Source organism: Giraffa tippelskirchi, chromosome 1, assembly GCF_054371585.1.
Source record: "Giraffa tippelskirchi isolate mGirTip1 chromosome 1, T2T-mGirTip1v1.2.pri, whole genome shotgun sequence".
Lineage (NCBI taxonomy): Eukaryota > Metazoa > Chordata > Mammalia > Artiodactyla > Giraffidae > Giraffa > Giraffa tippelskirchi.
In genome coordinates, this window is record NC_137275.1 from 81,671,039 (window position 1) to 81,685,000 (window position 13,962).

The 13,962-nt window shown below is 34.6% G+C and overlaps 2 long non-coding RNA genes across 2 annotated transcripts in view; one reads left to right on the plus strand and one right to left on the minus strand.

Annotated features, from left to right (window-relative positions):
• LOC145547077 (uncharacterized) overlaps positions 1 to 13,962 on the plus strand; it is a 234,254-nt gene that overhangs the window by 165,065 nt on the left and 55,227 nt on the right. The window contains exons 3-4 of the long non-coding RNA XR_014083519.1: positions 4,351 to 4,833; positions 8,969 to 9,089. This is a non-coding gene — a long non-coding RNA (uncharacterized LOC145547077). The remainder of the gene's footprint in view (positions 1 to 4,350; positions 4,834 to 8,968; positions 9,090 to 13,962) is intronic.
• Positions 13,674 to 13,962, minus strand: part of LOC145547075 (uncharacterized) — a 2,390-nt gene continuing 2,101 nt past the window's right edge. Inside the window, exon 2 of the long non-coding RNA XR_014083518.1 lies at positions 13,674 to 13,962. This exon is cut by the window's right edge and continues 202 nt beyond it. This is a non-coding gene — a long non-coding RNA (uncharacterized LOC145547075).

Genomic DNA, 13,962 nt, shown 5'->3' on the forward strand with positions numbered 1-13,962 from the left:
TCTCCTGAAATTTTAAAGACTAAGCAGTGTGAGAACGAGGTTCTTATGCAGTATGTGTTATGGAACAATTGGATTTATTTACATCTCATGTGCAATAACATGGTGTGAAAATCAATGAGGAATGAAGGCATGGTAATTTTATATAATTTTATATAAAATGCTTTTATTCTTTGTGCAAAAGAAAATCCCTTCAACAACTAAACAAAAAGTCATATATATACACAAAAGAAAAAATTCTTGTGAATTAGAAAGGTGCTCAAGTTAGTGCAAACAGTGAGTATTAACTTAAAATGAACTTATTGTGAATGAAAATTATACAATAAAATGACTTTAAAACAAAAATCTCAACATGCCATTCCCTTATTAAACGACTGCAGGTATTTTACACTAATGAAGACCCAATAAAGACATGGGTCCCTGCATGTATCACCAGCCTTCTTTGCCAGTACTTCCCACACTCTCAACTCCAAGCTCAGAGGTATTCTTTGAGTTCTTTGGTATGCCTGTGCTTCTCTGGGCCTCAGGGGCATCTAACATGTTTCCTCTGCTTTGAAAATAATTACTTTTCTCCAGTAATTCAATTTTTACTCATATTTGAGACTCATAGGGGAGTCTTCTACTCTGAGAATTTTTATACATCACCTGTAGCAGGTGGGGTGCAGGTGGGGGAGATGTCACCACTTAGAAAATATTTAAGAACATGTAGAAACATTTTTTATTGTACTAGTGAGTGATGCACTGAGGACTGCTGTTTTTTGGTGTTCAAGGACCAGGATGTTAAATGATCCACAATGTGAGATCAGTTTTGCACACTGAAATATTGTCCCTCTCAAAATGCAAATATTGTCCCCATTGAGAAATATGGATGGAGAAATAGATCAAGTCCTTTATTAAACTTTATATTAGCTCTCTGGAATTTTAAGTAAATAACTTTATTGATTATTTAATATTTGGACAAATAAAATTACTGGGTGAAGGGCAGGAATCTTTATTTCTGATGTGTTCTTCTGACTATAGAGAATTAAAGAAATATGACATTCCCGACCTGTGATTCAGCGCTTGGAATGCTCCTTTACTCATTCTCCCTTATGGGAGATGAAAGGAATCTTTGATTTGTAAATTTGGAAAATATAACCCAAGGATCTTGTTCAGTTTATTTCCTCCCTTGGGAATGGGCTGCCTACAACCCTGTTCCTCCCTAGGGAAACTTCACAGCATTGCTAGTGTGTTGGTGAGTAAGTCTGACTAATTGTGGAGTACAATCTGCAAACCCACTTACTTTTCTCATGAAACTACATCTTCTACCAATAAAAATGACGTTAACTTCCATCTGATACATTTTCATACTTTGACTTGTTAGACTCCCTTACAAAATCCATCATTTCCTTCTTAGGCTAGACTTCCTTTTAAGAAAGAAGTTATATGGAGCAAAATTTTAGAAAGCAAAATAGAAGTAAGTATAAATGAAGAAACAAGGTTTTTGGTATGGCCATGCCTTTGGTTATGGACAAACGGAATATTTTGACTTGGGTTTTTCCAGTTGTGCAGTTGGATTTCAATTTCTGTTGCCTGTACAAAATGTTTTCACCCAGTCATGTGATCTTGCAAAGTGGTGCTTGGATGTTGGCTAGTGAGCAGACACAGGTAGGCTGGCAAGTAGAACTGAGGCTACAGGAACCTCAGTGAAGGTGCAGGCTTGAGAAAGATTAGAGAATGAGACAAAGCATGAGCCTCACAGAACTGCTGTGTCTTCCTGATGTAGATGGCTTCAGGCTTCAAGATGTTGGCAAGCAGAGCTTTTCCTGAGCCCGTACAGGTGAGGAGAGGTTGCCTCTGAGAAAGAGAGTCTGTCTGGTTATGGGTCTCTTGAACATCAGAGGCAGGAACTATGCTTTCTCAAATCTCAAAGGTGGGTAAGCTCTTTATGTGCCAGAAAGCCCCAGGAATCTCTAGATTCAAGTTATTAGGCAGAGGTCCAGGTAAGTAGCATTATGTCCACTGCCCAGATTCTATTCTGAATTCAGAACCACAAAAGAAAATCTAGAGGAGCAGTTGGAAACCACTCAGTCATTACTGGGTGTGATTCAAGGTGATTTGGTCTTTATAACTCAGCCTGCAGATTTTCCCCTTGCTCTAATAGAGTATTCTCCCAAACTTTATGGATGTCAAAAATGGAGAAATGGCTAACTCAGTAGAAGCACAAGCTTGTGGAACTGTTCCTTCCCAACCCCAGGGGCCCAGACTTCAAAACCTTCAATAGCAACTTCAGTTCCGAAAGTGTGGGATCCTAGCTTCTCAACTAGGGATGGAACCCACACATCCCCTCCCCCACCTTGCATTGGGAGGCAAAGTCCCAAACACTGGACCACTGGGGAAGTCCCTGCTTCACAGATCTTAATTCTGTAAAAGTTACTGCATTCTGATGAGGCTAAACCTAAATACATTTTTAATACTTACTCCATTTCTTAAATTCTCTTAAAGTACTTTCATATTCTTTAGCTAAAATTGAGAGCAAGATATTTTACTTTGTTCTCAAATTTGTTTGAGCTTTTATTATCAGAATTTCTTATTGTCTTTTTTCAGTCTCTTGCAAATTCTCTGATATGGTATATTAGAAAAGTGACTGAACATAATTGGGATAATGAAATTTTAGCCTTTGTAACAGAGTAGTCTTTGGTGTTAATTTAATTTTATTTGGTGAAAAAATAATAGTTACATATTCCAAAATCCATTCTCCTCTTCTTCTTTACTAATTGCATCCTGTATTTTATGTACCTAATGAAAAGACTATTTTCCAGCTTCCTGCTATTCATTAAATATAGCCTTGTCATTAATTAAGGGCCAATGAATGTAAGCAGCAAAGTATGTAATTTCAAGGAAAATTCCTTAGACGGTGCACGGCATGTGCCCTTTACCTATTTTTTGTTCTTTCTTCCTCTCCCTCCATACTGTTCCTTGAAAAGTAGATGTGATGACCAGGGATCTAGCAGCCGCCTTGGAGTATAAAAACAAGGGCTACATTCTAAGGAGGGGGAAGCAGAAACCTAAAAGAAGCCTGGGTTGCTGATGAGCCTTCTACTTGAGAGAACAAAGGTTTCTATATACAAAGATATTAGGGTTTTCTAGAGAGAAAGAGCCATTAGGATAGATATGGATATCAAAACAATGAGATTTATTATAGGAGTGGGCTCACAAGGTTACAGAAGCTGAGAAGCCCCACTATCTGCTCTCTGTCACTTGGATAACCAGGAAAGCCAATTTTTAAAATGTTTCTTATCACTTTCTTTTTATATGTATTGCTTATGCATGAATCCTTTGCTATATTCCCTTTCATTATTTGTCTTGTTTTTAACTTGTTCTTTGTATTCTAATTAGCCCGTTAAATCCCATGTATTGCACATACTTTGCAATTTTTTACCTCACCATAGTTTTCCTGAACTTAAAATAATTATTTGGTAAAGTGTATTAGTTTTCCACCTTCTTTGTTATTTTTAGGTTTTATGTCAACTTTCTTTCCTCACTTATCACAGTTGCTTCTAGAATTTTTATATTATTATTTTTGGTAATTAAATATTTGTATCACTCTGAAGTTTTTATATAACAGCATGTTCAGTGGACACATTCATTTTTTAATTTAACTCTTCTTTGCTGTAATGTATAGTCATTTGCACAACACCGTGTTGCAGTATCCTTATTTCTTTACAAAGAGTCTTTTATGTCTTTCATGTACTAAATCTCCAAGTATATATGTATAGATGTAAATATATATATGAGACATCGATTTTTTTTCACCCTATCAATAATTGATCTTTCAGTCCATAAAAACCAAACACTTTAGTTACTTGTCATTTTTAAATATTTAAAATGTAGATCAGGGATAATCCCTCATTAATAATCTCTCTCAAGACATATCTGGAAATTTTCCTTTGTTTAATTTTTTAGTTTGATTTTTAAGCTTTACTTCTATTTCCTTATCTACCTTCTTAACCCCCCAAGAAAGTCATGTTATTTTGTTTTAGATAACATTTATTAAATTTAGAAGAACTGACATAGCCAAAATAATGTTTGTGATTACCCATAAACCAGATATATATTTCCAGTTTTCATAGTTTTGGGGTTCTTTTGTTGGAATTTTAGGATTCTACATATAAGAATACTTCTCACTAAAAATTTTCCAAGCTGGTTTATTTATTTTGTTAATATTATAAAAGGTATCCTTTCTTCCTTTATATTTTTAAATAAAAAAACATGTAAAAGCTATTATGCTCTATAAGCTCATTTCATGACTAATATTTGAATTCATTTTATTTTTCTCAAAAATTATTTGATTCACTCTTTTGTGTCTTTCAGGTACAAAATATTAGAAGAATAATATTTCCAAGTGTTAATGTATTTCTTCTACTCCCACATGCACAACTCACAGAGGTCATCAGCAGCATTACCTGCCCACACTGAAAGAATCCAGTCATTGAATGAGGAAACAAAAGAAAAGAGAAACAATGTAACAAAAGGAGCAGATGCATAATCTCCCAGTTGCAAAAAATAAATCAACAGGAGGGTGGCCAAGAAGGAGCAGTTAGGATAAGAGAGAAAGGAGAGGAAGAGAATTGGTGTTTGGAATTGAATGGAACTCCTCTGGGTTTTCAGTCACCTCACCTGGAAGAATGAAGTGACTTATCTAGATGGCAAAATTGGGAAATACAAATTAGACTAGACTCAGTTCCTCTCTCTTCCTCTTGGGAATGAACATCCCACAGGCAGCAGAACTTCCTCTCTGCTCTTCCCATCCCGTGACCCCAGCCTCTGGGTCCAGCATTGCCTGTTTCTGAGGAGGTAAGTCTGCTTATTCCTGGGTTGGGAGACCAAATTTACTTTCAAATTGAGGTATCTTCCAATGGAAACTTTATAAAAATGATGATGAAGTTTTCAGCCTCCATTTTGGAATCCTTTGTTTTATATGCCAATTTATTTAGAATCCAGGCAGGAAAACAGTATAATTTGATTGGGCCTCTCAGGCTTGGATAAGAATTTAAGCTCCCTGAGGGCAGAGATCCTATCGCTTTTAGTGTTATTATCTCTGCAGTGTACAGTGGTTAAGAGTGGTTCCAGAATTCTGGCCTCAGACTAAATTGGTTTCACTATCTGGTTACACTGTTTACAAGCTCTATTATGTGTGATAAACATCTTCAATAATTTCATTTTAACCATGACAAATATGGTTTATAATAATAGTAATATTACTATTATATAATAGTATATAATAATACTATTATTATATAATAATACTATTATATAAATAATAATAAAAAGTTTGCTGCAAAATTAAACTGGCTAACCTATGATAAAGTTTAGACAATGAGCATTACATGCTAAGTGCTCAATAAAAGTTGATGATTATTTTATGACACATAGGTGGTAAAAAATAAATATACCTTAAGTGGATGAAATCTATCAAGAACAAAAATGGACTAGTCATTAGGAAACTTAACTGTGGAATCCAGATCTGTGCAAGGATAAATTTCTTCCAAAAAAGAAATTTCTCTAACAGAAAAGAGATTTTTGTGAAAATTAGGTTATTCAAAGAGAGTTGATAATTAGGAAATCTATAAATATAATATAAATATAATATACATAAGAACTGTGGCTCAGCTGGTAAAGAATCTGCCTGCAATGCGGGAGACCTGGGTTTGATCCCCGGGTTGGGAAGATCCCCTGCAAAAGGGAAAAGCTACCCACTCCAGTAGTCTGGCCTGGAGAATTCCATAGAATGTAGAGTCCATGGGGTTTCAAAGAGTCGGACACAAGTGAGTGACTTTCATATATATATATATAAAATGAAACAAGATATTTATATGTATGTTTGTGTGTATGTGTATGTGATATATATGTGTGTATGTATATATATCTCATATATGGCATATCTATCTATCCATCCATCCATATAGTCTCTTGGGTGCCCTCTGACCCATCCATGAGGTTGATCAGATTTCCAGAGGAACTATAGATCATCTGTCTATGAGGTCATCCCTGGTCCCTGTTCCTGGGCATCAGAGCCATCTGAGTGACCTGGCAAGTAGACCACTCCTGCTGACTGGTGTGATGTGAACCAAACAAGACTGGGCTGTCAGAATTTTACTGACACACTGATTTTGTGTGACTCTCACTCACATGGGACACAGGACAAATTCACAGCTTTTGTCTATCCATAGTTCAGCACCAATCCTTGGGTTTGGCATTGAGCGGGCATTGGCTCTTATACATCAGTGTTATGACCATGGTGCTACCTCCAGTCTACAGCATCCAAAAGTGGTAAGGATAGAAACAGGCATTCTTTCCTAGAACTAGTCATCACTTGTATCTAGTCACTCACCCACTCTGGAATCTCCACTCCACCTGTCAGGCAGCCTTCCTGGGGCAGCTGCTCCTATCTCTTCCTTGGACTTTGTGACAGTTGCTCTACAATGCCATCAGACCTTCTTACAGATTTCCTCTTTTGCTTTGAGTTGACGTTGTAACATTGTGTTCTCCGTGGTTGGTCTTAAGCTGTGCCACAGGCAGCACAGCCATTCTTTGCATGAATACAATGGCTCATCTCATTCCTTCCATGGCCCCTCTTGCTTATGGCAATGAGTAGGTGACAGGAATGTAATCTACATGGAAAGAAATCACATTCTAGAAATTCAGTGATAACAGCCTCAAGAGAGGACATGGTTGAAAGATGTGTTGTTCTATATTTATGCCATAAATATCCTAAAAGTAAATTGAGCATGACTAGAAATAAATCTGGAGAAAGAAATGACAACCCATTCCAGTATTCTTGCCTAGAGAATCCCGTGGACAGAGGACCTGGTGGGCATCTGTCCATAGGGTTGCACAGAGTCAGACACGACTGAAGTGACTTAGCAGCAGCAGCATCAGAAATAAATCATCATTTACTTTTACCTGCATACTTTGGGTAAGACTTGTATTTGTGGTAATCACCAATAAAGTACAGTAACAACTTTTGAGAAGCTAGTGTTTATGTTGGTAGTTTGCAGGATATATGCTCCAGCATCAGAAGTAATGATGTAACCAGAATTAATTAAATGGTATTAGGGAACCATAGGACCAGGAAGATCTATATTATTTCAATACAAACTGATTCTGGAGAACCACTGCTTTGTGATTAACAACAGGTGCCACCTCTTTCTTGAAGAAGCATATAAGGAATTAGCTAGAAATGATGCACTTGGCAATAAAGAACAGGAAGAGATGATTCTTGGATATGAACAAGGATAGACTGTGCCTTTTTAACTCTATCGAGAATCTTCACAAGCTCTGATTAGACAATAAATATGTAATTACCTCTTTTCTACCCATTATTCTAAATCATCATTGATAAATCACTATCCTGCATGGACCCAAGAATTTTGTAGTGCATTTTGGAGATCTGCAAAAGTATATTTTTCTGGGGTCCCACACACCACAGGGGTGGCCCTGAATGACAATATACCAATAAGTCAAATAAAAAGATGTTATGTTACTATTTCAAATAATAGGAAAAGATATTTAAAAAATTTTAAGTAATGTATTTGTTAAAAACATAGTAAAAGTTGAATTTAGATTGTTTCCTTAACTAAACATCTATTTCCATCTCGGAGTTATCATCATAATTTTTGACAAAACCATTAGAAACTTTGGAGCTAGACAATCTGGATTTGAGTCCAGTTTCTATCACTTATTGCATTTTGGTTCCTGAAAATATTTACTGTTAAAGTCTAAGTTTTCTTTTCAGTTAAATTAAGTGAGGCAATCTTATCTATGTCACAGGATTGTTGTGACAGTGAAGTAAAATATTGTTTGCAATACACTTAGCAAAGTGCCTGGAACATACTAAGAAGTCAATAAATAATTGTCTATTAAAAATACCATCACCCAAGGTGAGAAACAACTTTACACACAATGGGTAGGATATTCATAAGGAAAACCACATGATATCAGTGTGTTAAATTCTAAGTTGAGAGATACATAGACTTAAATGGCAAAACTAAATATTGTAAAGATAGAGCACTCTCCTATTCATTTTAAATGTTTATGGAATTCTATTCAAATACAAATTATTTTAATTTAATACAATTAACCTAATCTTCATATGAAATAGTATATAGGCTATAAAATCTTAATGGATTTTGAAAAAAATGTGTAATGATTAGGGGTTGTTCTATCAAGAAGGTAAGTATATTTTGCTCTAATTAAAACTGGGAAGTGTTCACATAAGAATCAACCAAGTGATAATAAAGCTGAAGAGTTTAGAAATAAAATTTTCAGCTTACAGAGATGTAGCTATACATATAGATATATAGATAGATATGAAGTCAGCATCCCCAAATAATAAAAATATAGACTACTAAATCTGTCACTGTGGAAGAATGGAGTAGACAAAATAAAATTGGAATATCACCTCTCTGTATTGTCTGGTAGCTTCCAGATGTCTCCAACTCTAAATAATAAAATAAGTAGTTACTTACTCAAAGACTAAATAATAAGTAATAATAAACTCACTATTGTGTGCAAAGAGTGAAACTATAACAAAAGAGATTAATTCATTGAATATCTTACATTTTTGTGTTAAAAATTTTATGACCTAAATTTTAAAAGCAGTACTTTCGTTAATACACAGTGCCAAGAAAATAGAATGAGCTCAGTAATAACACAAGTGTTCGGTCTTAGGGGAACACTTTAGTTAGTCATGGTGCATCCATATGATGGGGATTTTTTTGGCAGCCACTGAAATTGTCTTTTAAATAGTTTTTGATTATTTTTAAAATAATTACACTATGGTACTAAGAAAAAATCTCGAGATATAAAATGCACAGTGTGATCCTGATTATATCAGAAATAGAAAATAATAAAAAAGTAAATCAAAATTAGACAGCAATTATCTTGAGATGATTAAATGTTTTATATTTGCACTTTTCTGCATTTATAGGACAGAATTTTTTAAAAGACAAAATAGTCAAAGTATGTGATAAATTTATAAACCAGCAACAGCACTTTAATGAAGACAAGAAAATTGAAAAGGAAGATATTTTTATTCGAATGGGTAAAAGGTAAGAACTCTTTCATTTTAGAATTTTTTGAATTTAAATAATTACAGGGTTTTCAGATACATTTTTTTCCTCTGGTATATTAGAAAGAATGAAGGAAAGTTAATGTTGAAAATATAATTGGCAGTACTCGACTAGTGAGAATTAAACCAATAAATCACATACAACTCTGTGGATAATCATTTAACTGGCAAGAAAAAGAGCATATGATATTAAACTTTAGACCTACATTTACTTTTTGGGTCAAGGTTGACATATCAGGAAATGAAGTCTGCAGTATAAGCAGCATAAGAACATGTTTTTTCAAGTTAGGGTAAGGGAATATCCATGGAGAAACACTTAAGCTATGTGGTAGAGAGTTCCAGAGAATGATACTGAAGTTGTCATTAAATTTAGCCAAGTCCTTGATGTGAGAAATTTCAGCTCATTGTTGACGACACAGATTGCAGAAGCATATGGAAGCAATTAGAGGAAAGTAAATGGAGACTGTGGGTATAGGCTGCATGTTTGTGGAGCTTGACTAGATAAAAGGAATAATATAGGATGAGATCTAAAAGAGGCAATGGAGACTTGGGTATCTTCTTTCATAGTTGAGGAAATATGAGCATGAAAGAATTCCAAAGGAGAAGACAAAAATTGATGATTATCTGGTGAAGGGGCAGGGTGGGGAGTAGACAAGTAAGGGCAGTGTCTCATTATGAGGCTGGAGTAGGTTCTGTAGCAGGGGCTCAGGGGTTAGATTTCTAGATAAGAAGAAAACTCTTCTTCCACTAAGATTAGTGGGAAGGAAGTTCTGATAGATGTAAAACTTCATCAGAAGATAAACAGCTAGGGTGGGAGGAGCAGTGTAGTATGTGAAGGCAACGAGCACTGGATCAAATGAGCCTGGATCTCCATGAATGAGATGTATGATTTGAGACCTAAAGTTTGCTGGACTTATTAACTTTGTTGAGTCTGCTTCTCCTTAAACCAATGGGGATATTATGCATTCCACATAATTTTCCATTTGAATTGGAAACATTCTATAAAATATGGGAAATCCCTTAAAAAGTTGTAATGCAAAATCTAGAGTAATTTATCAGGAAATAAGGTAGAAGAGGGATAGATGAAGGCAGATAGAAATTAAGAGTTTTTGAAGAGATTCATCATAAATTTTAATGTGGTGCTCATAGCCTAAGAGAATGGAAGAGCTGGTAGCCCTGACAGAAGCTTGTTAAATTCCTCTGACAGTCCTCCAGCAATCTTGCTTTCTGAATATGATACTTTCGATGAGTGCTTAACATGTCTGCATTTAAAAACTCTTCTTACACACTATCTTCATTTAGCAATGTGGATGATGTTTATTAGACGTCTCATTTAAAAACTATCTGAATCTTCTCTAATGGTAGCCTTTTAGACATACAGTACTGGGTACTATGGAAATATCTTAGAATCTAGATGCACAGTGGGTCCGTGGGAACAGAGAGATTCTCACGCATGAGAAGCTCCATAAAACATCTACAGCATTGTCTTAGGTTGCTTGGAGAAACTGCATTCACATTCATAACGTATTGCATAATTATGAGATCCTGATTTTCACATTTCCCAGTGTGCCTTTCAGCTCTGCTGTATTACCAAATTAAAGGAGATAACACAACTTTACAAAATTAGAGCGTTCTGTTTTGTGTTACTGTTTGACAGTACTCTATTTTTAATTTGTTCATCGTTGATCCTAATAAAGACAAACTGTCATTGTAACCATTACCCAGAATGCAATATATTAGTTTTATTGCCTTTATAACAGCTGTTCATGCGTCGCTTCCTCTGTCATTCAGTGATGATGTGTCCTTTTCTATGTGCAATGCCAGAAAATCTGGGAGAGCTCATAGCATAACACCTCCATATAAACTGGATTAAGTAGAAGGAAATCTTACTGTGTATCATCATTTTATTTCTATTGCTTAGTACAGAAAAAGGACATATAAAAGGAAAGCACTTCATTATGTGTGCTGAGTAAGTAAAGAATGAATATTATACTTTTTACTAACTTTGTAATTATTGCCTTTCACCTAAACTCTCCAGGCTTCGGTTTCCTCACATAGAAATTGAGTAGGATAAGAAATTGCCTTGATGTCTTTGTAAGAATCAAATGAGGAAACTGAATCCCCAGCAAAGATATGCAAGCTTATCATAAACCTGGGCAATGTTTATAGTAGTTCCTTAAATTTCAAACTAATGCATTTTATAGCTTCAAATTTCATCTTCATTATTTTAAAAAATATTATTGAGCTGAGAAAATTTTTGTTTTTATGACTGTACATATTCACAGGGATCTCTGGACAGAGCCATGCCATGGAATGTATTATGATCTAAGTTGAGCGTGTGATAGGTAACCCTGTGCCCAAGCTTAGATAAGAAGAGGGCACAGAAAACCAGCAATGCAGCCAACACTAGGTTGTTAAAATGGGGTGTGAGATCTCAGACTCTTTTTCTCAAGATTTGTCTGTAATGGTCAGAAAGTTGTGCTGCTCAGACTTTCTTCTAGGGGGCAGCAGTGTCCTGGAGTTTTGCCAATATCCTTTGTTTCTTTAAACCTTAATTCAGTGGCTCAGATCTTCAAAGAAGCAAAGTCAAAGGAAATAAATGTGCTAATTATGTTATCACATAGTGATATTAGGAAAAGGTAATAGTCTACCAAAGTTGTTAGAGGGAAGTGTTGTTAGAAGGCATTAATATAGAAAACATTATGAGATGATACAGTTAAGAAATTAATATTTTACAAAAGACTTTTCAGAGGAAAGAAGCCATTATTTCACTATTAAATATATATAAAGTTTATTTTTACTTATGTTTAATGGATACTTTATTGCTATTAAAGTTAAAGCTACTAAAGATAAATATATATATTTATTTATAGAACAAAAATATGAAATATGGCTTTTTAAGTATCTGAGAATGAAAATCTTCTGAACAAAAAATTTTTCCTAAAAAGCGTAAATAATAATTTTTGGAGGAAATGCAAACAGACCTGACTTGGGCTTCTTGATAGCTTTGATTTTTCAGAAACAGATATTGGATTTATGATTTTTATTTTGAATGGGGTTTATGATTTTACAAAACAACTCCAAGTACTGAGCAGAAATCACTTTACAGCTTTTGACCTCTGTACTAGTTCTGTACTAGTTGAGACACTAGGCCATAGTAAATTTTGACAACAAATTATACATGGATTTTTATTTCTTATCTCATCCCAGGTCAAGTTCAGCTTGTTAAAATGTTTGGAAACCTTTACAGTTTTGTGTAATGACACCTTTTATCATTATCTTCTAGACCTTGGTCATAAACTCCAGGGATAAGTGTTGGGTATTGTGGGCCTGATGACTCAGATAACTCTGCTCATCCAGCAGAAGATGGTGGCTCCAATTAGTTGCTACTAAAAACTAACTCATAATGTCTTTCCTTTCTTTATACCATCATTATTTGAGGGGAATTAGGAACACCTTCACTTTACCTCTAATTTTCAATCAAGTCTTCCTTCATGATAATTTGCCCTGAATTTTTATTTAATGATACTTCAGAATTATGATGAGAGCGAGGAGAACAAAATACTATTGTCTGCTCAGGGCTCTGAACTGTTCTGACATAAACTCACATATTACAACATTAATGAGGGACTTTGCTTGATTATCATTATTTTGCAGAATATATGGTACTGACATTTTCCTTTTTCTCCAAGGAAGATAAATAGACCAATGGGAAAAATCCTCCTCTGAGTTATATATAACTCTTAATTTTTTTACCAACTTCTCTTATTCATCACTTTTAATTGCCAAATCTTAGAGCTATGGAAAAAAAAAAACACTGCCATTAATCATATAATGAGATCTGATATTATTTATGTAGAACATATTCATTCTTTAACAGCTTTCTTTATTTAACATTTGGTGAAAGTGTGTAATTATTACTGGAGGAATTTAAATATTCTTTAAATATGTTGCGCTTTTTAACATTTCTTGTCACTTATTAAAAAATATTTTATATGCTATTGATGCAGTGGAGGTGACACATTTGAGATAAATTCATAAATGCTCCTGGAGGAACAACTATTACACATGGAATGTGAAATTCTGTCACAGTGACATTAATGACTGCTACTATAATCATTGACTCCCCTTTTATTAGGATTTATTAATTAATGTAAAATCTACCATTGGCCTTATAAAAGTGCTCATCTGTTTTCCTTTAATTTCAAATAGATTAAAAGTGAGATTTCATGTTAATTAAAACCTTTGAATTTATGAGGATTTTAATTGCAAACATTTCAGTGGTGAGCATATAGATGACTTACTTCTGTTTGTTAATAAACATGGTATCAAACAATTACAAGATAAAAAATACATCATTCACAGAAAAGTACAGCCTCATTGACTCTATTGTCCATGTGTGTTAAATCCTATCTAGTCAGGGGCAGATAAGAGGAGAGGCTCAACAGCTCAGGATTTCCTTAGGAGTTTCAAACTTTTACCCTGTCTGGAAATGTTACTTTTACCTTGAAAATGTGGATGGGTTTTAGGAACAATAAAGATAAAAATTAAAGAAAAATCATCATCAGGTTTAAAAAGTTTAATTGAAATACTTTGACATCATGTTCTGCAAATATGATTTCATCTATCTTTAAGCTGAATTTAGGTTGCACAGTGTAACTGATGTCCAAAAGATTCCTACAAGTTTCACATTTAATTGTTTATTATCTTAACTAGAGCCTGTTGTAATAAAACGGCTGTTCTGTGGCAACCTGTAGCACAGGGTATTTTGCAATTAGCATCTTTGCAGATTCTCCTCTGGCATGAGTCAGGTTTAGCCTTGTCACACTGGGCTTTTAAGGGGAGCTCTATCT